General features: G+C 40.6%; 1 protein-coding gene and 1 long non-coding RNA gene across 8 annotated transcripts in view; one reads left to right on the forward strand and one right to left on the reverse strand.

Moving 5' to 3' along the window:
* The window catches only part of tpk1 (thiamin pyrophosphokinase 1), a 385692-nt gene that overhangs the window by 306348 nt on the left and 53475 nt on the right, over positions 1 to 25869 (forward strand). The window lies entirely within an intron of this gene.
* LOC140480244 (uncharacterized) lies at positions 11181 to 11815 on the reverse strand. Its single transcript, XR_011961228.1, has 3 exons — positions 11712 to 11815; positions 11514 to 11611; positions 11181 to 11387 (listed from the first exon to the last, which is right to left on the reverse strand). It is a non-coding gene; the product is annotated as an uncharacterized lncRNA (long non-coding RNA).

Below are 25869 nucleotides of genomic sequence, written 5' to 3' on the forward strand. Positions count from 1 at the left end.
TCTTCAATACTTTGTCCACCACTGACGTCAGACTGACTGGTCTGTAATTCCCAGGATTATCCCTATTTTAGATTAGATTAGATTAGATTACTTACAGTGTGGAAACAGGCCCTTCGGCCCAACAAGTCCACACCGCCCTGCCGAAGCGCAACCCACCCATTCCCCTACATTTACCCCTTTACCAATCACTACAGGCAATTTAGCATGGCCAATTCACCTGACCTGCACATCTTTGGACTGTGGGAGGAAACCGGAGCACCCGGAGGAAACCCACACAGACACAGGGAGAATGTGCAAACTCCACACAGTTAGTCGCCTGAGGCGGGAAATGAACCCGGGTCTCTGGCGCTGTGAGGCAGCAGTGCTAACCACTGTGCCACCGTGCCACCCACTTATTTCTTTTCTTGAACAAGGGAATAACATTTGCCCTGGGTCACAATCTTGGAATTCCTTCTCTAACAGCATTGTGGGTGTACTGGTGGCACATGAGCAGCAGCGGTTCAAGAAGGCAGCTGACCACACCTTCTCAAGGAAATTAGGAATGGGTAATAAATGCCAATGATGCCCATCGCACATGGTGAATTAAAAAATGCTATATAAATTGTTTGCAGGCCAAGATTTAGGTAGCATGTCTGTTCTGTTTCCCTCAATAAGAAAAGTTTACCATCACATTAGAGAGGATACAGGAGAGATGTTTAAGGCTGTTGTCAGGAATGGAAAGTTGCGGCTATGAGGAATAATTGAATAGGCTCAGGATGCTTTCCTTGTCACATGGAGCTGAAGGGAGATTTGATTGATGTGCACAAGGTCAGGAAGGACCTGTTGAGAGACAGTGGTAGTGTCTCTACCCCTGGACTGAGAGACCCAGGTTCAACTCCCACCTGCTCTGGAAGTGTGTAATAACATCTCTGAACAGGTTGATGAGGAAAAGACAGAATAGTTAAGTAGGACCAATTTTCCTTAGCAGCAGCTTAGTGCCTACAGGACATAGATTTACAATGATTGGTAGAAGGATTAAAGAGGATACTAGGGAAAATCATTTCACCCAGTGAGTGGTTAGGGTATAGAACTCACTTCCTGAAAGAGTAGGAGAAGCAGAACTCTCAACTCATTTAAAACATTTTTGGGTACGCACCTGAAGTCTCAAAACCAACGTCCAGTTATATGGATCAAGTGCTAGACACTGGGATTGAGTTGGATGGCTGATTTATTTGTTTGTTCAGTGCAGACATAATGGGTAAAGTGGCTAGTGCACACAGACGTGTGTATCCCTCCCTTCAGTAAATCCTTATAGCAGTGTCACACTAGGGTGTCTCAAATCACACTTCCAATTAATTAACTTGAATTGTCAAATTTGGCCTTTATCTCAAAAGCTTACTCTTTTATTTGACATGGGAAATTACATAAGTAACCTAGTTCCTTTCCAAAGACAATTGTATCTTTATTTCTCTTCAAACACAGAAAGGGGAAATGCATTGCTTAGCATTTTCGCACTTCTAACTCTGACCTTATTAAATTAACACAAGCTAGAGTTGCAATTATTTAATGGCTTTGTTTACCAGTTCTCAATCTCTCATTTTCCATCTATCTTACATGTAAAAGTTAAATTCCCAAATGAAAAGTTACATTCCTAAAACAAATGAGTCATGAAATTTAAGCCAAAAGAACTGCAGATGCTGGAAACCAGAAACAAAAACAGAAACTGCTGAAGCTTTGCCAGCAATTTCTGTTTTGAATCATGATATTTAATTTTGACAGCAATTCCCACATGCTTTGCGTGATACTATACCTCATCTCCAGAAAATTATCTACAGGTGTGGAAATAATCTATGGAACGCATGCAAAACTGTATATAATCTACACCACTTTCAATCCAAAACTAAAGCCACTCCAATTAGTGAGTTTCAGTATGTAGATGACACTTGAGTGTGCTCTCCAAGAAACTGAACTCCAGGTCATTGTCAACTCCCACACCAAGCCATATAAGGAAATGCTATGTCCAAATATGCCCTTTACAGCCTTAGTTTGAACATCTCATTCTGTATGACATGGTATATATTTGTAATCAAAATTCTCACATTTAAAGTATAAAGTTAAGCTGACATTTTGTGGGAATAAGCAAGCATTTTGTGTAAAAACCTTTACCTCAAACCATATGCGGAAGAGTCATAATTCACTACTGGTGAGGACAATAATTTGGCTAAACGTTTCTTTTTAATCCTATTGAATAACTGTTGACTGTAGGATGATAGACCAACCTGAAAACTTTTTCTCAGCTAATTTTAATACTGCCAATTAATTCAGTGAAATTTGAGCCTTAATCCAATTAAAACAAGTTTGCATCTCTGAAACAATGCAATATTCCAATGTGGCTTTAAATGTAGTAGAAAGTGCATGATATATTCATTGGACAAAGTGAAGTAAATATCTAAAAATACACAATTGAACAGAAGATATTATGTGTTTGGTATCTTTCCAAGGTTAACGTGGAAGCATTGTTAAAGCTGTTATTCTATACACTCCAAATGCTAGTACCTTGCTGTATTGGTGATTCTTCATATTAGGATCCTTACGATTTTGGGTGACTTGCTTCTCCTCAGGTTTGATCACTATTTTTGGAGTGATAATGGCTAGCAAAGAATTACACACAATAATTGACTCTGACAATTCTGAAAACATCATATACTGCAAGATTAGATCATCATTGGTTTGTTGACACTAGTAAAACCCTTTGATCAACTTGCTCTTGTAAATATGTTCCTGATTTTGTATTACTTATTAAATAATCCATAGATTTTACAATTAGATTTCACTCAATTTTCTTAACTTGGCATTTATGCCTATATCCCAAAAGTGAATTTTCAAGAAAGAAAAAGTTCTGTCACTCAGTTGGCTCATTGATAGTATGTGTCAGAGGCTTAAAGCATAATTTGCAGTGGGCCATGTCTCAGTGTGCTGTCCACGATGCTCTAGATTTCAGTACTGCACTAATTTCTGTCCAGCATGTCTTAATTGTGCTTTTAGATATGAGACTTCTATTGCACTTATTAAGTAGTTACCTGTCCAAATCCCACTAACTTCACACACATCTGCATAAAATTGGAAATGTTGCCAAATACAGACTAGTGTTATGCTGTGAATCCATACACTAAAGGGACTAGATTGTGAACAAGGAATATTGCTTACCATATACGATCTCATTTCATCAGTCTGGAATGGTTTAACCTATTATATATCATAGAAAATAAATTGCAATCCTTGTAAATATTAGTATCAAGTACATTAGAAATGAAAAGTGTAACAGATATGCTTTTTATGTTTTATGCCAAATTTTCCATAAACCTGTCAGCAGTTATTCCCATAATTGAATTTTGTATCCACTAAGCTCTGGAGTGTTCATTTTCTTCCTGTGATCTAGTGAACTGTAGTAAGTTCTTCATACTCTATACCAGCCACTGAAATGTAGCAAGTGATCATGCATAATTCTGCCCCCCTTCTGGAAGTGGACTAAATGGACACCCATATCAAACTGAAGCATTGGTTCTGAAGCAGCAGTAAGTATTATTTATTTAGGTTCAATTAAATAATGGTAAAAACATCTCAAAACTCTTCTTGATGCATTAAAAAATGACACTTGCTTCCTTTGTGAGCAGAAACTTGGAGTTTTATAAGCTTATTTCTTATAAAATGAAGTGTGTAAAAGTCCACTAGCTCATCACAGACAGACCTCTTGATCTCACTGTTCAGCCAAAACCTGGACTGTCATAAAGCATTCACTGAGAATTAAAATTTGAAGAAACATATTAATGACAGCTGATTCAATGTGCCCGCTTAACTACCACCATCTCAATAAGAGATTATATTTTTAATCATTCTGGAAACCAGTGTACAGTGTCTCTAGGCCATTAAAAACCTCCACTGATCATAAGAGATGCAGAGAGAAGCTCCTTAGCTACACACTCCTTTAGTGTTAGATGTTGCAACTTATCTTTTGAGTAGAATACATTACAGAAGCAAAATTTTATAAAATAGTTGAGTATAAAACACAAATTATTGCTTTTCCATGCCTGCTTTTCAATTTCAAGGACCTTGAAGGTAATATTTAATTTGCTTCAACGATCTTTTCTGTAAATAGGGACTGTGTTTTACTTTGTTTTCATCTTTGTGCTGATCATATCCAGTATCATGCTCCTGAGGTAGTTATTTCACTTGTGTTAAGCATAGATAAGCTACTGGAAATAAATCTTAAATGGTTCATATTATTCAGTTCAACATAACATGCTTTTTTATTACATTATATTTAATTTGATTAATGTTCGTTCTTTCAACCATGGTATGTATGTATCCAAGGATTCGCAGTTGCCCAATTGTATGGTTATTTGTCAATATTCAATATAAATTATAGAAGTGATTTGCTTGCATTTAGTATTTTCAGTTCCCTTATATGTAAATACTTTTAAATCATGTGACAGATTCATTGTGCTTGACAGCATTGAGGTCCTGTTGGAAGATGGGATCCATCTGAATTGATTGTCTTACCTAGCTCCCATTTACTTTGCACCTTATTATCCAGTGAAATCTTATTATAAATCTATTTGTTAACAGATTACAAGGTGTCTGGTGTGGGAGAAATCAAGACACATAAGCTTTCATTGAAGGGTATGTTTGTTGATTTGTTCAGCTTTGCGCCCCTCATTAAACCACTCCAGTGTCCTAGCTTCTAAATTAGATATGATCAAAAACAACCAAAATGCGCCATCTGTTTCTCTTAACTTTAACAATGATTTTCACAATCCTTAACAATGAGATTGACAAGACGTTAAAAGAGCAAAATAATCAAAACAGCCTTAATAATAGTAGTGGTAAAGACCTTCCTTCTATCATGAAGTCAGAAGTGGGGATGTTCACTAATGCTTGCACAATGTTCACCGCCATTCAAAACACCTCAGATACTGAAGGAATCCATTTCCACAAGCAGCATCTGGACAAGATCCAGCCTTGGGCAGACAAGAGGCAAGTAACTTTCATTCCACTTAAGTGTCAGGTAGGGACTGATTAGGGATAGTCAACATGGCTTTGTACGTGGAAAATCATGTCTCACTAACGTGATTGAGATTTTCGAAGAAATAATGAAGAGGATTGATAAAGGCAGAGCGGTAGATGTGATCTACATGGACTTCAGTAAGGTGTCCAACTTGAATCTTCACGCTAGACTGGTTAGCAAGGTTAGATCACATGGAACACAGGGAGAACTATCTATTTGCATACAGAACCAGCTTGAAGGTAGGAGACAGAGGGTGGTGGTGGAGGGTTGTTTTTCAGACTGGAGGCCTATGACCAGCAGGGTGCCACAAGGATCGGTGCTGGGTCCACTGCTTTTTGTCATTTATATAAATGATTTGGATGTGTATATAGGAGGTATGTTTCGTAAGTTTGCAGATGGCACCAAAATTGGTAATGTGGTGGGCTGAGAAGTGGCAGATAAAGTTTAATTTATATAAACATGAGGCAAATTGGGGCAGGATTTATACACTTAATGGTAAGGTCCTGGGGAGTGTTGCTGAACAAAGACACCTTGAAGTGCAGGTTCATTGTTCCTTGAAAGTTGAGTTGCAGGTAGACAGGATAATGAAGAAGGCATTTGGTATGCTTGCCTTTATTGGTCAGTGTATTGACTGGAGGTGTTGGGAGGTCATGTTGTGTCTGAACAGGGCAGTGGTTAGGTTACTTGCAGAATATTGTGTTCAATTTGGGTGTTTCTGATGTAGAAAAGATGTTATGAAATGTGAAAGTGTTCAGAAAAGATTTACAAGAATGTTGCCAGAGTTGGAGGGTTATAGGGAGAGGCTGAAATGGTTGGGACAGTTTTCCCTAGAACATTGGAGGTTGAGGGGTGACTTTATAGAAGTTTGTAAAATCATGATGGGCATAGATAGGGTGAAAAGTCGTGGTCTTTTCCCCAAGTTAGTGAAGTCCAAAATTAGAGGGCATAGGTTTAAAGTGAGAGGAGAAAGTCTTAAAAGGGACCTAAGGATCAACCTTTTCATGTAGAGGGTGGTGTATGTATGGAATGAGCTGCAAGAGGAAGTGGTGGAGGCTGATAAGATTACAACATTTAAAAGGCATTTGGATGGATATATGAATATGAAGAATGTAGAGGGATATAGGCCAAAAATGCTGGCAAATGGGACTAGATTAATTCAGTATATTTGGTCAGCATGGACAAATTGGACCAAAGGCTCTGTTTCCATACTATGACTCTATGACAATAATCACCTCCATCAAGAGAGAGTCTAACCATCATCCCTTCATGTTCAACAGCATCACAATCACTGAATCCTCACGACCAACATCCTGTGAGTTACCATTGAATTTACCTGGTCAGACCATACAAAAACTATGGTTACAGGAGCAGGTCAGAGGCTAGAAATTCTCCAGAAGATGACTCACCTTTTGATTTGGGTACAAATTAGGCATGTGATGCAATATTCTCCATTTACCTTCATAGTGCAGCAGCAACAATGTTTAGCAAGCTTAAGACACCAGGCAGGATAAAACAGGCCGGGTTGATTTACAATCCAAATGCCATGTTAAATATGCACTTCCTTCACCACCAAGGCTTCTCCAATAGCATTTGCCAAACCTGTAACCTCTACAACCTAGAAGAACAAGGGCAGAAGGTGCATGGCAACACCGCCACTTGCACATTCCTTTCCAAGTCAAAAACCATCCTGACTTGAACCTATTTCAATATTCCTTCACTGTCACTCAGTGAAAATCTGAAACTCCCTTCCTAATGGCACTCTGAGTGGTCCTACTCTGAAGGTCTCAAGAAGTAGCTCACCATCATCTTCTGAAGGGCAACTAGGAATGGGTGCTAAATGCTTGAACATGCAGTGTTGTCACATCCTGTGGAAAAATAAGAAAAACCCTTGAATAGAATGTTAGCCTAATTAGTTTAACCAATAATCCTGATCATTGTGCAACTGCACAACTTAGGGAAAACATTGGTCTTGAATGCCTTTATTCCTGATGAAGGGCTTTTGCCCGAAACATCGATTTTCCTACTCAGGTGCTACCTGACATGCTGTGCTTTTCCAGCACCACTCTAATCTAGACCCTCAATTGAACCTGTCTCCACCTGACTTCCAGGCAGTGCATTTCCAGGTCCTAATGACTCTCAATGTGAAAATGTTTTGTTTCTCACCTGACATTTGATTCTTTTGCAAAACATTGGTTCTGGATCTATTTACAAGTGAGTACCGTTTCTCTCTGCTCTGTCCAGACCGCCCATGATTTTGAAAGCTTCTTTCAAATCTCCTCTGAACTGCCTCCTCTGATTTGGATGAGAGTATAGAAGGAATGGTTAGTAAGTTTGCAGATGACACCAAAATTGGTGGTATAGTGGATAGTGAAGAAAGTTATGTAAGAAAGAGATTTTGATCAATTGGGTTAATGGGCTGAGGGGTGGAAGATGGAGTTTAATTTGGATAAATTGTATTTTGGTAATATAAACAAGGACAGGACTTACAATTAATGGTAGAACCCTTGGTAGTGCTGTAAAACAGAGAGTCCTAGGTGTTCAAATACATAATTCTTTGAAATTTGCATCACAGGTAGACAGGGTGATTAAGAAGACATTTAGCATGCTTGCCTTCATTGCTCAAACCTTTGAGTAGTCATAGTTGGGATGTCATGTTGAAGTTGTACAGAATGTTGGCAAGGCCTCTTCTGGGGTACTGTGTGTAGTCCTGGTCACGCTATTATAGGAAGGATATTATAAACTATTGAAGGTCCAGAAGAGATTGACTAGGATGTTGCCGCACATGGAGGGTTTAAGATACAAAAATAGTCTGGAAAAACTGGGACGTTTTTCACTGAAGGGTAGGAGGTTGAGAGATGACCTGATTGAGGCTTATGAAACCATAGAAAAGGCGAATGACAAGGGTCTTTTCCCTAGAGTGGGGGAGTTCAAAACCAGAGGGCATATTATTAAGGTGCGAGGGGAAAAATGTAAATAGGACATGAGGGGCAATTTTTTTTACATAGAGTGATTTGTGTGTGGAATGAACTGTCAGGGCAAGTGGTGGATGCACGTAGAGTTAAACATTTAAAAGACATAGGGATAAGTTCATGAATAAGAAATATTTGGGCGCAGATAGGTGGGAATACTTTAGTTTGGGAACATGGTTGGCATGGATTAGTTGGATCGAAGGGTTAGTTTCCGTGCCGTGTGTGTCTACGACTCTGCAAAAACAATTCCAATATCTCCCATTTCAATCTTAACTGATGTGTCTCATGCATGTAAACATTCCCATAAACCTCTTCTACACTCTCTTCCATTCATATCCTTCTTAAATTGTGACACTCTGAAATACTGTATTTCAATTTAATATCCTTGTCCAAGTCTCTGAGAGTCTGAGCAGAATTTGGGTTATACAATCTTAAATTCCCAGAATGCATTAGGTTGTTCATTGAAATATACAGATGGAATATTTTTCTTGAGGCTCAAGTAAGTAACTACGTCTTTAATCAGGTAAAATTTGTTGTTAAAAAAAAGTGATAAAATATATAAGAAATAGGCCTAAAGAATTACAACCTGGTGTAGTGTCCCAAAAACATTACAATGCATGTTAGACCGAGGAAAAGGAACTCATGGAGTTTGAAGCAAGCCAACTATTTCACCAACATTTTCTTGTCAATTAGAAAGATGAGTTATGCTGTAATTGTACATGCCTCTGCTTTGTACACATAAAGCAGAAAGGAAGGACCTGAAACAACATGTCTTCCTTGGCATATTTTAATACAGTATCGGGAGTAGAATAAAAGGGGCAGTAGGAACTTTGGCTGATGTTATATGACCAAAAACTGTCCCCTGAATTTTCTTACTTAACCTGACCTTACAGCCTTGTGTTTCTCCAGCTCGCTTATTAAAACATATGCAAATAAGAGTAAAAACCACAGCCATTGTCATCCCAAATGTTCTGATTTTATGATGACAATGCACTAAGATTAATTTAAAATGAGAACTCTATTTCAAAAGCCTTGGGCTCTTTTCTCCCACAATTAATTATCTGGCACATTTCCAGTTTCTAAAGGTTTGGAAATTTATTGTTAATATCTGTGCTCTATATTTTCACCTTTCTGCAATTTTCTTGGATGTATACCCTCTGCACATGATAACTTTTCAACATTTATAACCCCCCCAACCTTTGAAGACAATTTCCGTTTGAGTATTTGACTCCTTTGTGTGTTATTAAACATCCTTCTCAAATCTCATACTGTCTCACATACAACAAAAGCTGAGGGAAGGTAATATTTCTTTATGCTCAGACACATGATGGTCCCTTCTTCATAGGATGATGCTTTCCTGTTTTGATTGTCCTTTTATTTCTTATTAACTTAAATTACTATCTATCTCACTTGCTGTCGACTCTTCTGTTGAATCGTCCTATTGCTTATTTTCTTTATTATCAGTGTTTCTTGGTGGCAGTCTGTTGTGCAATCCTGATATATCACATGGTCCTTTTTAAACCTAATTTTAGTCTGATGTTTGCTTTGTTATATCTTTATTAATTTAGCAAAATCATCTAGTATTACATTCAGGTTGACTATCAATCTGCCATGATCGTATTTAATGGTGCAGCAGGTTTGAGAGACTAAATGCACTACTTCTGTTCTTATGTTCCTACAACACATTGTGAGTGCAGCAGGAGAGTTCTTATTAGGTAAAGTCTGTTGAATTCCTTTACGTCCCAAAACATGTTCCATTGTCGCAATATTCTGACATTTGTTTTCTGTACACCATCATAATCACTTTCTGTCTATATGCTATTTTCTAAAATCCACTGGAGTTGAATGAAGACAGACAACTTTCGATTACAAAATGCAATAGAAAATCTGTTTTCAGAACTTAAGAATAAAGCAGACAAGTATTCTCATTCAAAGCCTGCTGGCACTGTGGCAAAGTGATGCATCCTGATATAATCCATCCCAGTGAAACACTTCAAAGTAGAACAATGGGATTCAAAAGAATATAAGAACATAACTACGAAAAACTGTTTAGAATTACATTCTTTGATAAATTTTGATTTGATAAAACATGAAACATTAGTTAGAAACAAAATAAGGAAATGTGCAGCTTAGGTGAATTGAACATGCTAAATTGCCCATAGTGTTCAGGGATGTGTAAGTTGGGTGCATTAGTCAGGGGTAAATATAATATAATAGGGTAGAGGAATGCATCTGGGTGGGTTACTCTTCGGAGGGTCAGTGTAGCCTTGTTGGGCCGAGGAGCCAGTTTCCACACTGTAGGGATTTTATAAAACTTTTAAATGGAGGTGCAAAACACATCATAAAATACTGAACTCAGTTTTTTCCTTGAAAAACAATTTTTCCTCTGCCTCCCTGGCCTAAGGCATTTTCATGTGGTCTTTCATGCATCTCTCCTAAGGTCAGGTTCTCCATTGTGAAGACCACAGCAACATGGTATATCTTTGTGAACATTACTCTCATGTGTTGTAGGTTTTTTGAACCTTTCTTATCTCCTAATTTGAGGAAGACTGTAATATTGAAGTTGAAAAACTTTTTTCCAAGGTTTTTCTTAACTTTTAAAGTCATAGTCAAACAGTCATACCGCATGGTCCAACTCGTCCATGTTTCCCAAACTAAACTAATCCGGTTTGCCCACCTTCATCCCCACCTCCATCAATCTTTTGCACTCTTAGTTACCTTCTCCCAGCCCTACACACCCCCTTCCATTTATCTCTCCACCCCTAAGGCTGCCAGCCTCATTCCCGATGAAGGGTTCCTGCCCGAAATGTCGATTTTCCTGCTCCTCGGATGCTGCCTGACCGGCTGTACTTTTCCAGCACCATTCTAATCTTGTCTCTGATCTCCAGCATCTGCAGTCCTCCCTTTCGCCTGCAAGCCAAGAGAGGCTTTTCCAGGAGGGGAATGCACTGAGGTGTTTCTACAGGCCACATCAAGGACAATTGGAGACTTGTTTCAACAGGTCACTGTTGCAACTTCAGATTTCCCCTTTACAAAACCTCAGTTTGAAAAGGGGCAGGAGCTTTATGTCAAAATACCCAGTCCCAAAGGGAAATTCCTGAGGCTGTGCAGAGTATATCTGCAATTGTGCTCTCCCTCCCTGGAATAAGCTGTGCACACAGACTTCTGCCTATGGCACCTCCTCTTGTACACCAGCGCTCTGTTCTTCACTCACTGCACCACACTCTTTCTTTCTGTGCTAAACGTCTCTCTGTGGTCTATATGTCTCTGGTCTGGTGCCTATCTTGGAAGATGGTGACAATGGCACACTTTGGCATGTCTTCTCCTCATGTCCAAGGGCCAGCTCCTCTCTGGGGAGACTTCAATTCCTGGACCTGTGGGAGAATCACAAGACAATCTCAAATTTAAGTCATCCACAGCAACCCCATTCCCATTCACCCTCTCCCGAAGCCATGTTTAATCTGAATTTACATCGGTCAGTGACACCCCTGCCAGATCACCTTCATACAGTAGAGGCACCTATCACCGTGGGTTCCCAAGTTGCCATGTGGTATTCAGAGAATCTAGTTACAGCTTTGTTCCAGCATTCTGGTGACGTCTGTGGAGAAAAAAAGGAGTTAATGTTTCCAATCAAATGACCTTTCTTCAGTTACTGGACTCAACATTAATTGTGTTTTCTTTTCACAGATATCACCAACCTGCTGAGTTTCTCGAGAAATTTCTGTTTCTGCTTTTGCATCCTTAGTTCTTTGTTTTATTTAACTATCCTAGCACTCCTGGCTTCCCTGGGTGAGGGCCACTCTGAGAAAGGGAAAGCAGAGGCACATTAGTCAGCAGATGGAGTTTTCATGTCTCTCCTTGTCAGAAATTTCATAGGATACAGGGATCAGGAGAGAAATGTGCCAATCTGTGTCTTATATGGAAGGGAAGGAATTCTGAGCATGGCATTGCAATGATAGGTTGTCAAGCCATGTCCATGGTTGAAAATAGAGAAAGGGATTTCAGGAGCAAGCAGTGCTACTTGGGTAGGTCTCCTAATGCTCAGTGTGCTGTACGTAGAGCACAGACTGATTGTGTAATGATGGGTGAGTGTGAGAGGGTCTGAACTGGAGTGAATGATTCCGCAGGGAAACTCTACCACTGTGTGGACTTGCAGCGCTGTGTGATTGCTGCCTGGTTTGTGTAATAAATTTGAGACTTCCACGGTGACTGTCTAAAGGTGGGTGCAGCACGGGACCCAAAGTATTGGGAGGAGTGGCAACATTGGATTAAAATAATGAACACTTCAGTACATTTACCTTAACTAAGGGTACACACTGCTATCAATGGGCCAGCTCAAACACAGAAGGAACAAGTTCAATATTACACACCCCTGCTGATCTGTTTTCAGTGGAGAGGGTATAAAATAAGTGAGGTGGCCAGGCCATCCAGCCCAAGCTCACTTCATTAACCTGGTTGTTAGGTAGGTGCCAAGATCAGAAACGTGTCTGGCATATGTAAGTAAACCAAAATCAGTTGTGGAGGTTGAAAGCTCAGCTAACCCCAGTATTATTCTACCCATGCCATAACATGGTTGGCAGGTGCAGGCGGGCGACAATGGGAAGCTCATTCATTTCTTTAAAAGGGTTTTTAAAGCATTAGGAAAGAACAGGATACGATCTTTGAGAGATTACCATTGCATATCATAAGGGGAGCCCAACTTGAAGATTGTAACAACCCCCTTCCTCTCTCCACATCTGCACTTTAAAATCTCCCTTCTCCTTGAGTCCCCTCCCTAAACTGTCGAATCCCTCCCTGCTCAATACACCTGACTTATCTTGGCCGTCTTCTTTGTGAAACTACCGACAGTCTTGGCAGTGCCTATTACCAAACTCCTGGTGCTGTGTCGACAGCAAGTGCTGTCAGTCAATCTGTCCTTCATCCCCTCCACTGTCATCTCGTTAATGCCACCCACAGCATAACCTCACTGCACGACTGACATGCTTTTAGTTGGTCAATTCCCAACAGATGTTTTGTCAGGAGAGGGTGAGCAGTCTGTCCTGGCCCCAATTAACATAGCCCAGTGCTCCAGGCAACATATAAATACACAGTATATAGTGTGCAAGGGCCACAGCCAGCTCCAGTGCATGTCAGGACTGTCTGCAGGCAGATTTCTGATGCTCAGGGCTTTACAGTCCTTATAATGAGCAGAAGTACTTACCTCCACACTTTATCACTTTCTCTCAAGAATGTCAGCCCAAACCCAGTTAAAGTTCACAAATTGCACAAAGGGCCTATCCCATTATTGAACATGACAATAATCCTGGGGAAAGCAAGTACCCAGTATGAGCTCAGACAAAAATCTTAGACAGCGTGTTTACATTTTTCAGATTTAGTCAGATTGAGTTAATTTTAAAATGATAACATGATTCCCCAGATGCTGGAAGAGAATAGATGTTATGATGGAGCTGTGTATAATGTCAATTAGGCTGCAGCTAGAATACAGTGTGCTGTTCTGGTCACCACACTGTAGGAATGTTGTGATTGCGTTAGAAGGGGTGCAGAGGAGATACACCAGGAAGTCACTTGGGCTGCAGTGATTCAGCTATGAAGAGGCTGGGGTTGTTCCTCTTGGAGCAGAGAAGGCTGAGAGGGACCTGATTGAGATGTACAAAGTTATGGGGGGATGAAGGGGAGCAGGTGGGGAGAATCTTTTCCCCTTAGTAAATGGTTCTGCTTTTGCATCCTTAGTTTTAAAGTAATGAGCAGGATGCTTGGAAGGGATTTGAGGATTTTGTTTTTCACCCAGTGAGTTGTGGGTAACTGGAACTCCTTGCCTGAAAGGGTTCCTAAGAGGAATCCTCAAGACATGTAAGAAGTGTTTAGATGAGCACTTGAAACACCATAAATTACAAGACCGTGGGCCAAGTGCTAGCAAATTGGGTTTGAATAGATGAATGATGCAGACAATTTGGAATGAAGTGCCTCATTCCATGCTGTAAAAACTCTGACTCATTGCTGTAGTTCAATATTGCAATGTGTTAAATTCTTTGAAGTGGTGAATTCGATCTCTCCAGGTTCACTTAAAGATATTTTGCATCAGCTGAATCATGATTAAATGGCATGATCAATTTCTGTCTATTTTGCATTCCTTGTACTCAGTTCTTTTGAACTTTTACCTTTATGCCTAAACCAGGTTTATTAATTTCTTTTATAAACTTGAATCTTCTTGTGACATTGAAACATATTAGGCTAAGCTTGTGAAGATTTTCCTCTTAAGTCAAAGTATCAAATTCAACTGGTTTGCACCTTTCTGATTAAACATTAGGTGTTGTAATGTTAGAAACCTAACAGTTAAATCTGAACATGCTCAGTCCAGACACTTCATGTATAAAGTGCCATATTAATGTCACCCTCATCTGATATACTTCACAAGTTTTGAATAAGAACAAGTTATATGTAATGCCAGTCAAACTTAAACTTAATAAAGCTTAGCTAGTGAATAAGTTAGCAAAGCTTTCTCTCCAAATGTACAAGTTTGAACGTCATGGACTAAAACAAATTCTCTTTGAATTTTAGTTGAATACAAATGAATTCTTATAAATGTTTGCTTCAGCTGTACTTATTTTCATCAAGTATCAATTCACAGCCTCAATTTTCCATATTTTATTCCTTTGCTGTTCTCCCTCTCCGAGCATCCTACTCAGCTGTCCATGTCTCTTCGGTAGACAGGTCTCATCCTTTACTGCCTTTACTGCTGGTGACATTTGAATTTATTTAAGTCTTACAGCCTGTCACAATTGATTACAACCTCCCTGGCATCCTTTAGTATCATTCAGTAGGACAGCTTGTTTTTGGAGAGCAGCACACTGGACATTCTGATATCACATGTAATGTTCAGCTTGTTATTATGACAGCTAGTTCCCTATTAAATTATATTTTAATATTATGGAGAACTAGGAGGAGGCTGGAGGGAAAGACATTTAGTTTTAAAGTCTATTTTCAAATCCTAAAAAGAAAATAATTATAAAAAATTGGACATACTATCAGGGATAATCAACTATAATTCCACTAAAGCATAAACTGTAGAAAACTTTTGGGACTCATTCTGAAATGTCATGCTAGGTAATCCAAGATGGAGGACAGGAAAAATTGTGGCTGTAAGAGCTGCTCCTTTTTTGAGGTATTTTAGGTTTTGTAGGTGATTTCCTCAAATTCCAGGAGCAGGAAATACTGTTTTATATGCAATTGCATTGTTTTGAAACTTTTGGGGAAAAATTATCAAAACAACGGCACTTTTAAAAGGAGGAAGGTAGACAAAAGACAGCAACCACATGGGCAATGAGGGAGAAAGAGAAAGAAACCTACGCTGCTAACTGACACAGCAGTGAATCTGCACAGTTACTGCCTTTGCTGTTTGAATTCATACATCTCTGGATATTGGAGTGCATCTGGGAAAAATTAACAAAGTTCATTTCCAGACGTTTCGTTACCCTTCTAGGTAACATCTTCAGTTGGCCTCATGCGAAGCAATGCTGAAAATTCCTGCTTTCTATTTGTGTGTTTGGGTTTCTTTGGGTTGGTGATGTCATTTCCTGTGGTGATGTTATTTCTTGTGGTGAAGTCACCTCCTGTTCCTTTTCTCAGGGGATGGTAGATGGGGTCTAACTCAATGTGTTTGTCGATAGAGTTCTGGTTGGAATGCCATGCTTCTAGGAATTCTCATGTATATCTTTGTTTGGCTTGTTTGAGAATGGATGTGTTGTCCCAGTCGAACAATACATTGGACAAACATGCAAAAAACAAGCCACCAGGATACATGAACACCAACTAACCACAAAAAGACATGACCCTCTCTCACTAGTATCCTCACATCCGGATGAGGAAGGACACCATTTTGACTGGGACAACATATCTATCCTGGGATAAGCCAAACAAAGACATGCACAAGAATTCCTAGAAGCATGGCATTCCAACCAGAACTCTATCAACAAACACATTGAGTTTGACCCCATCTACCACCCCCTGAGAAAAGGAACAGGAAGTGACTCCACCACAAGAAATAACATCACCAACCCAAAGACACCCAAACATATAAATAGAAAGCAGGAATTTTCAGCAGTGCTTCGCCTGAGGCCCACTGAAGATGCTACCTAGTAGGGTGACGAAACGTCTGGAAATGAACCTTCTAGCTCAGCGAGTAAACCTACATCCAAAAATTCAAAATCGTCAATCCTAGACACAATTGCACTACTTACATGGTACATAACAAATGATAGTAGTGATGCCTCAAATGTAGAGTGTTGAAATTACAAATGCGCAGTGATCTTTAATTTCTCCATGGAATGGACATAGTGTAGGAGTTAAGGTCTCTGTAGAATATGGACAAATTGGAGTTAAAAATAAAACTCTGGTACACAGGAAGGCAGCTGTGTAAATGGTGCTTATCAGTTGTTTGAGCAGATGCTTGCCAACTAGTAATACAATTGTCTGTGTTTCATTTAGCAGGTGTGATGGATGACAGTCATAGGAAGGGAGAAAAGCTGCACATACAGTCAGGTAGATGGGTTAACTCCAGGAAAGGTAGGAGGGGTATGCAGGAACCCCTGTGGTTATCCCCATCTCAAACAAGTGTGCTGTTTTGGAAAATGTAAGGGGTAATGGATTCTCAAGGGAATGTAGCATGAACAGCCAAGTTTCTGCTGTCGAGACTGGTTCTAATATAATGAGAGGTACGTGGAATTCCAAGTGATCAGTTGTGATAGGGGACTCTAGTCAGAGGCACAAAAAGATGTTTCTGCGGCCCAAAGTGAAAAATCAGAATGGTGTATTGCCTCCCTGGTACCAGGATCAAGGATGCCTCAGAGAGGGTGCAGAATGTTCTCAAGGGGGAGAGGGGCCAGCAAGAGGTCATTGTACACATTGGAACTATTGACATAGGAAGTGAAAAAGATGAGATTCTGAAGGGAGAATAAAAAAGTTGAGCAGGAATTTAAAAAGGAGTTCCTCAAGGGTAGTAATATCTGGATTACTCCTGCTGTTATGAGCTAGTGAGCATAGGAATAGGATAGAGCAGATGAATGTATGGCTAAGAAGTTGGTGCGGGGAGAAGGATTCAAATTTTTGGATCATTGGAATCTCTGTACATGAAGGACAGATTGCACCTGAATTGGAAAGGGATTAATTGCAGGGACATTTGCAAGAGCTGCTCAGGAGGATTTAAACTAGTGAGGTGGGGATGGGGGGCGTGGGGGGAACCCAGTGAGGAAAGAGATCAATCTGAGACTGGTACAGTTGGGCAAGGGAGTGAGTCAAACAGTCAGGGCAGGCAGGGACAAAGCAGAGAACAAGGTAGGACTGATAAATCAAACTACATTTACTTCAATGCAAGAAGCCTAACAGGGAGGTCAAATGAACTCAGGGTATGGTTAGGAACATGGGACTGGGATATCATAGCAATTACAGAAACATGGATCAGGGATGGGCAGGATTGACAGCTTAATGTTCCAGGATACAAATGCTAGAGGAACGATAGAAAGAAGAGAGGAGGGGAGTAGCTGTACTTAGGGAGGATGTTCCTGGGAATACATCCAGTTAAGTTATTTGGGTGGAATTGAGAAGTAAGAAAGGGATGATCACTGTATTGGGATTGTATTATAGACCCCCTAATAGTCAGTGGGAAATTGAGGAACAAATTTGCAAGGAGATCTCAGTTATCTGTAAGAATAATAGGATGGTTATGATAGAGGATTTTAACTTTTCAAACATAGACTGGGACTGTTACAGTGTTAAGGGTTCAGATGGAAAGGAATTCATTAAGTGTGTACAAGAAAATCTTCTGATTCATTATGTGGATATTCCAACTGGAGAAGGTGCAAAACTAGACTTACTCTGGGAAATAAGGCAGGGCAGGTGACTGAGGTGTCAATGGGGGAGCACTTTGGGGCCAGCAACCAGAATTCTATTTGTTTTAAAATAGTGATGGAAGAAGATAGACCAGATCTAAAAGTTGAAGTTGTAAATTGGAGGAAGGCTAATTTTGATGGTATTGGGCAAGAACTTTCAAAAGCTGATGAGGGGCAGATGTTCGTAGGTAAAGGAACGGCTGGAAAATTGGAAGCCTTCAGAAATGAGATAACGAGAGTCAAGTGACAGTATATTCCTGTTAGGGTGAAAGGGAAAGCTGGATGACTACAGAAATTAAGGTTTTGGTTAAGAAAAAGGAAGCATATATCAGGTATAGGCAGAAGAGATCAAATGAATCCTTCGAATATAAAAGCAGTAGGATATACATAAGAGCAAAAAGGGCACATGAGATAGCTTTGGCAAATAGAATTAAGGAGAATCCAAAGAGTTTTTACAAATACATTAAGGACAAAAGGGTAACTAGGGAGAGAGTACCGCCCCTCAAAGATCAGCAAGCCAGCCCATGTGTGGAGCTGCAGAAGATGGGAGAGTTACAAAATGAGTATTTTGCATCAGTGTTTATTGTGAAGATGGACATGGAAGATGTAGAATGTAGGGAAATAGATGGTGACATCTTGAAAAATGTCCACATTACAGAGGAGGAATTACTGGATGTCTTGAAATGCATAAAAGTGGATAAATCCCCAGGACATGATCAGATGTATCTTAGAATTCTGTGGTAAGCTGAGGATGGGAATGTTGAGCCCGTTGCTGAGATATTTGTATCATCAATAGTCACAGGTGAGGTGTTGGAAGACTGGAGGTTGGCTAACGTGGTGCCACGATTTAAGGAAGGTGGTAAGGACAAGCCAGGGAACTATGGGCAGGTGAGCCTGACATTGGTGGTGGGCAAGTTGTTATAGGGAATCCTGAGGGACAGAATTTACATGTATTTGGAAAGGCAAGGACTGACTAGGGATACATCGTATCATCTGTCATCATTTCCGCCACCTCCAAACAGACCCCACCACCAGGGACATATTTCCCTCCTCTCCCCTATCAGCGTTCTGGAAAGACCACTCCCTCCGCGACTCCCTCGTCAGGTCCACACCCCCCACCAACCCAACCTCCACTCCCGCCACCTTCCCTTGCAATCGCAAGAAATGCAAAACTTGCGCCCACACCTCCCCTCTCACTTTCCTCCAAGGCCCCAAGGGATCCTTCCATATCCATCACAAATTCACCTGCACCTCCACACACATCATTTACTGCATCCGCTGCACCCAATGTGGCCTACTCTACATTGGGGAGACAGGCCGCCTACTTGCGGAACGTTTCAGAGAACACCTCTGGGACACACGCACCAACCAACCCAACCGCCCCATGGCTGAACACTTTAACTCCCCTCCCACTCTGCCAAGGACATACAGGTCCTTGGCCTCCTCCATCGCCAAACCATGGCAACACGACGCCTGGAGGAAGAGCGCCTCATCTTCCGCCTAGGAACCCTCCAACCACAAGGGATAAATGCAGATTTCTCCAGCTTCCTCATTTCCCCTCCCCCCACCTTATCTCAGTCCCAACCCACGGACTCAGCACCGCCTTCTTGACCTGCAATCTTCTTCCCGACCTCTCCGCCCCCACCCCCTCTCCGGCCTGTCACCCTCACCTTAACCTCCTTCCACCTATCGCATTCCCAACGGCCCTCCCCCAAGTCCCTCCTTCCCTACCTTTTATCTTAGCCTGCTTGGCACACCCTCCTCATTCCTGAAGAAGGGCATATGCCCGAAACGTTGATTCTCCTGCTCCTTGGATGCTGCCTGACCTGCTGCACTTTTCCAGCAACACATTTTTCAGCTCTGATTAGGGGTAGTCAACATGGCTTTGTGTGTGGGAAATCATGGCTCACAAATTTAATTGAGGTTTTTGAAGAAGTAACAAAGAGGATTGATGAGGGCAGGGCAGTGGATGTGATCTATATGGACTTCAGTAAGGCGTTCAACAAGATTTCTCATGGGAGACTGGTTAGCAAGGTTGGATCTCATGGAATACAGTGAAAACTAGCCATTTGGATACAGAACTGGCTCGATGGTAGAAGACAGAGGGTGGTGGTGGAGGGTTGTTTTTCAGACTGGAGGCCTGAGACCAGTGGTGTGCCACAAGGATTGGTTCTGGGTCCACTGCTTCTCGTCATTAATATAAATGATTTGAATGTGAACATAAAAGGTATAGTTAGTAAGTTTGCAGATGATACCAACATTGGAGGTGTAGTGGACAGCAAAGAAGGTTACCTCACAGTATGGTGGGATCTTGATTAGATGGGCCAATGAACTAAGGAGTGGCAGATGGAGTTTGATTTAGATAAATACAAGGTGCTGCATTTTGGAAAAGCAAATCAGAGAATGACTTATACACTTAATGGTAAGGTCCTGGGGAGTGCTGCTAAACAAAGAGACCTTGAAGTGCAGGTTCATAGTTCCTTGAAAGTAGGTAGATAGGATAGTGAAGAAGGCATTTGGTATGCTTTCGTTGGTTGGTCAGAGCATTGAGTAAAGGAGTTGGGAGGTCATGTTGTGACTGTACAGGGCATTGGTTAGGCCACTTTTGGAATATTGCATGCAGTGCTGGTCTTCTTCCTATCGGAAGGATATTGTGAAACTTGAAAGGGTTCAGAAAAGATTTCCAAGGATGTTGCCAGGGTTAGAGGATTTGGGCTATAGGGAGAGTCTGAACAGGCTGGGGCTGTTTTCCCTGGAGTAGCAAAGGCTGAGGGGTGATCTTATAGAACTTTATAAAACCATGAGGGGCATGGATTGGATAAATAGACAGGGTCTTTACCCTGGGGTGGGGGAGTCCAGAACTAGAGGGCATCGGTTTGGGGTGAGAGGGGAAAGATATAAAGGGACCTCAGGGCAGCGTTTTCACACAGAAGGTGGTGCACGTATGGAATAAGCTGCCAGAGGAAATGGTGGAGGCTGGTACAATTACAACATTTAAAAGGCATCTCGATAGGTCTATGAATAGGAAGGGTTTAGAGGGATATGGGCCAAGTGCCGGCAAATGGGACAATGTTAGGTTAGGATATCTGGTCGGCATGGACGAGTTGAACCGAAGGGTCTGTTTACATGCTGTACACCTCTATGACTCTGTGTCAGTTTAAATGCTTTTCTGTGGTTCCCCTATAAAATTTCTATTAGGAATGAGCACAGAATTATAAGGCTGTAAAAGACAACCTGTAAAAGCAAAGTGTTATTTTGTCAACACTGGTGAGTTTGTAATCAAACTTCTGTTTTTATTACAGATTAAAAATTATCAATGCCAAGCAATAATAGAACTAAATATTTTATATTACCACACATTCTTAGTCATACGGCTCATAACTGCCACATCTTAAATGCCACACATTTGTTTTGCAAGGAATTTGCATTTCTTCAAATCTAAAAAGCTGGATTAACCACATTCGCTGGTTCAAATGGCAAAGACATGGAATAAAGTCTTTATTTGTTCTCAAATATAGATGTCACTGGTAAAGTTGTGTTAATTGCCTGACCCCTATTCCCTGAGAAGGTGATAATGATCTTATTTCACAAAGCTTTGTTTGAATAACTGCATAATGTTATTGGCTACTTAAAAAAACAAAACATATTGTGGACCAAAGTCATTGTCAGCTAGAGAAGGCATTCACCCTTTTTTGAATTATTAAATTAGTTTGTTTTTTAATGTGAAAATTCAGTAGCTTCCTTGGTTTTATTTTTCTATTGCCACCTCGAAACTACCAGATCTATTGAGTTAATTGTCCTAATTTAGGAAGCAGAGACATTTTAATTATTGCAGCAGAAATTAGTCTGATTGGATTGCTCTACAGGGAAGAGAGACAGGCTTGATAGATAAAAACAATGACTGCAGATACTGGAAACCAGATTCTGGATTAGTGGTGCTGGAAGAGCACAGCAGTTCAGGCAGCATCTGAGGAGCAGTAAAATTGACGTTTCGGGCAAAAGCCCTTCATCTTTATTCCTGATGAAGGGCTTTTACCCGAAACGTCGATTTTACTGCTCCTAGGATGCTGCCTGAACTGCTGTGCTCTTCCAGCACCACTAATCAAGCTTGATAGGTGACATGGCCTCCTTCTGTGCCATAATGACTATGATTCTGTGACTTCATATTCACTAAACAACTGTAACATTTAAAATATCTAAGTCCCAGCAAAACTATTAATAGTGTAAAGTCTTTCTTCAAAAACAGCTGGATAAAAACACAATAATATTTTTCTGGTTAAAATGCTCCTGAATGCAGAAATGCTATTGAAAGCAGAAACACTGCCTGAGATACAAAAGTTTGGAGTTTGCAAACAGCAATAAAGATCAATACTTAGCATTAACTATGTTTTAAGCTGCCCCTGGACATTTTTCAGGCTTCTGAGCAGCAACATTTTGCCGAGGACCATCTGATCAATTGTGGGGTCCTCTAGAATCTGCATGAGCCGAGTAAGCAACATGTGACTCTTCAACTAAACAGATTGAATAATTCTCACTGAGCTTCTCGACGAGCAAGTGTAAATCAAATTAGATAATTCATGGTAACATTAGAATGATCAATAGGTGTTCGAGCTGCTCAGTCTAATAACTGTCATGTCTCTGAAATGTTTGAGTAAATGATTAAAACACTGAAATCAGCCATGCGCTATGCCTCCATAAGATCACCAGCACCTTCGAACTGAACACATTGACTAAGATCATTTGTCCTTGTATGTTCTTATAGAAGTTATCATGTAATACAGCACAGAAACAGACCTTTCTGTCCAACTTGTTCATGCTGACCAGATAATCTAAACTGGTCTATTCCCATTTATTAACATTTGGTCCATACCCCTCTACTGTAAACCCTTTTTATCCATGTACCCATTCAAATGCCTTTTAACTGTTGTAATTGTACCCACCTGCACCACTTCCTCTGGCAGGTACACACCACCCTCTGCATGAAAAAGTTGCCCCTCATGTCCTTTTAAATCTTTCCCCTTTCACCTTAAGTCTATGCCCTCTAGTTTTGGACTCCCCCACCCTGGGGAAAAGACCTTGGCCATTCACCTTAACCACTACCCTCTGTCTCCTACCTTCAAGACAATTTTGAATCCAGTTGGCTAGCTTACCCTGTATTCCATGTGATCTAACCTTGCTAACCAGTCTACAATGTGGAAACCTGTTGAACACTTCCCTGCACTCCATATAGACAATTCTACCACCCTGCCTTCATCAGTCATCTTTGTTACTTCTTCAAAAAACTTAGTCAAGTTAGTGAGACATAATTTCTCACACCCAAAGTCATGTTGAGTCTTCCTAATCAGTCCTTGCCTTTCCAAACGCATGTAAATCCTGTCTGTCAGAATCCCCTCCAACAACTTGTCCCCCACTGACATCAAGCTCACTAGTCTAAAGTTTCTTGGGTTTCCTTACCAGCTTTCTTAAGTAATGGCACCCCATTAGCCACCCTCCAGTCTTCCAGCAACTCACCTGTGGCTATTGATGACACAAATATGTCAGCAAGGGGCTCAGCAATCTCTTCCCTAACTTCCCACAGAGTTCTGGAATACACCTGATCAGGTGCCAGGGATTTATCCATCATTATGCATTTTGAGACGGTGCTGAGTGTTTTGATGTTTCTTTGAAGCAAATTAGGCTGCTTTACTGTATTAAAAATGCAACATAAATGTAAGTTGTTATGGTGGTTATTTGATGTCATGTCCTCAAGTAAAGGCTAAATTGAACCACACTGCTCGAACATGTATTCAGTTTGCAGTAATTGCAAGTTAAACAGACCAGTACAGAGAAAAAAAAATGTAGAATTTTACAATATGAAGCCTTTCCAATAATAAAAATGTGGTGAAATTCTCTATATATAATAGCAGTGTCAGCTACGGAGGACAGTTTGCCATGGATGTATAGATATTCTCAACTTCTATTTGCTTACATTTGGGAATCTGAGCTCTTTTGGAGAGCATAGCTTTAGTAAATTAAATAGTAGAGTTAGTCATAATTAAACAGAGTTTTCATGAAGTGTGAACGATGTTAGCTGAATTATCTTTTTTCCTAATTTCTTAACGCTTTGCTATATCTCTTAAGTTATGTTCAGGCATGCCACTTTTTAACCTCAGATAAATTCTGTGAATCACAGAAGGAAAAGACAAACAAGAGCAATGGAAATAGAAAGAAATGAAGTCCTACAGCATGTAAAACATAGAACATGGAACAATACAGCGCAGAACAGGCCCTGCGCCCCTCAATGTTGTGCCGACATGTGAAGTATTCTCAGCTCGTCCCCCTACACTATTCCATCATCATCCATGTGCTTATCCAAGCTTTGTTTACATCTCCCTAATGGAGCTGGGTTGACTACATTGGCAGGTAGGGCACTCCACGCCCTTACCACTCTCTGAGTAAAGAACCTGCCTCTGATGTCTGTCTTAAATCTATCACCTCTCAATTTGTAGTTCTGACCCCTCGTACAAGCAGACGTCATCATCCTAGGAAAAAGACTTTCACTGTTTACCCTATCTAATCCTCTGATCATCTTGTATGTCTGTATCAAATCCCCTCTTAGACTTCTTCTTGACAATGAGAACAGACCCAAGTCTCTCAGCCTTTCCTCATAAGACCTTCCCTCCAGACCAGGCAACATCCTGGTAAATCTCCTCTGCACCTTTTCCAATGCTTCCACATCCTTCCCGAAATATGGTGACCAGAACTGTACACAATATTCCAAGTGTGGCTGCACCAGCATTTTGTATAGTTGCAGCATGATATTGCGGCTCTGGAACTCAATCCCTCTACGAATGAAACCTAACACACTGTATGCTTTCTTAACAGCACTATCAGCATGGGTGGCAACTTTCAGGGATATATGTACATGGACTCCAAGATCCCTCTGCACATCCACACCACCAAGAACCTTTCCATTGACCCAGTACTCAGTCTTCCTGTTATTCTTCCCAAAGTGCATCACCTCACATTTAGCTGTGTTAAACTCCATTTGCCACCTCTCAGCCCAATTCTGCAGTTTATCCAAGTCCTCCTGCAACCTGTAACATTCTTCCAAACTGTCCACTACTCCACCGACTTTAGTGTCGTCTGCAAATTTACTAATCCATCCACCTATGCCTGTGTCTAAGTCATTTATAAAAATGACAAACAGCAGTGGTCCCAAAACAGATCCTTGTGGCACACGACTAGTGTTAGAAACTTAAAAATTTGCACTTGACCAATTCTCAGGGGCTGACCCACAGTAGGATGAAATTGTGAGCCCAAAAATGAAGAAATAGTAGGGTCTTTAAAGGTAGTACAGAAAGTTGTGTAACAACGTGGAGCCAGGGAGTTAGGCAGTTGAGTGGTTTTAGAGATGCTGATATACAACATGGCTCCCAACTGTTAGCATCATAATTATTAGTAGTATGATTAAATATACTTGTTCGTTTCTTTCCTTCTCTTTATACATGAACACAGGATGCTTACTAACTCCCAATAACTTGCACAGATATTGTAAAAGATCAAGGGCCATTCTGAATCTGTCGAGTTAGAAATTATGAACAATGGATAGTCTTTAATGAAAGAAGTCACTTTATACCTTGATCTCAAAAAAGGCTGTCTACAAATATATGTAGTGTTAATTTCTAGTCATAAAGTCATCAGCATGAAAACAGACCCTTCGGTCCAACTCATCCATGCCAACCAAGCTTTCCAAACTAAACTTGTCCCACTTGCCTATATCCCTCTATATATCTCTCAAAATCTTTCCTTTTCATGTACCTATCCAAATGTCTTTAAATGTTGTAACTGGACCTACATCTACCATTTCCTCTGACAGTTCATTTGACATATAAACCAACCTCTGTGTATAATTGTTACCCCTCAGTTCCCTTTTAAACCTTTCTCTTTTCAGCTTAAACCTATGCCTTCTTCCTGCAGCAGGCCGACCAGA

This window comes from Chiloscyllium punctatum, chromosome 8 (genome assembly GCF_047496795.1).
Source record: "Chiloscyllium punctatum isolate Juve2018m chromosome 8, sChiPun1.3, whole genome shotgun sequence".
Taxonomy (NCBI): Eukaryota; Metazoa; Chordata; class Chondrichthyes; order Orectolobiformes; family Hemiscylliidae; genus Chiloscyllium; species Chiloscyllium punctatum.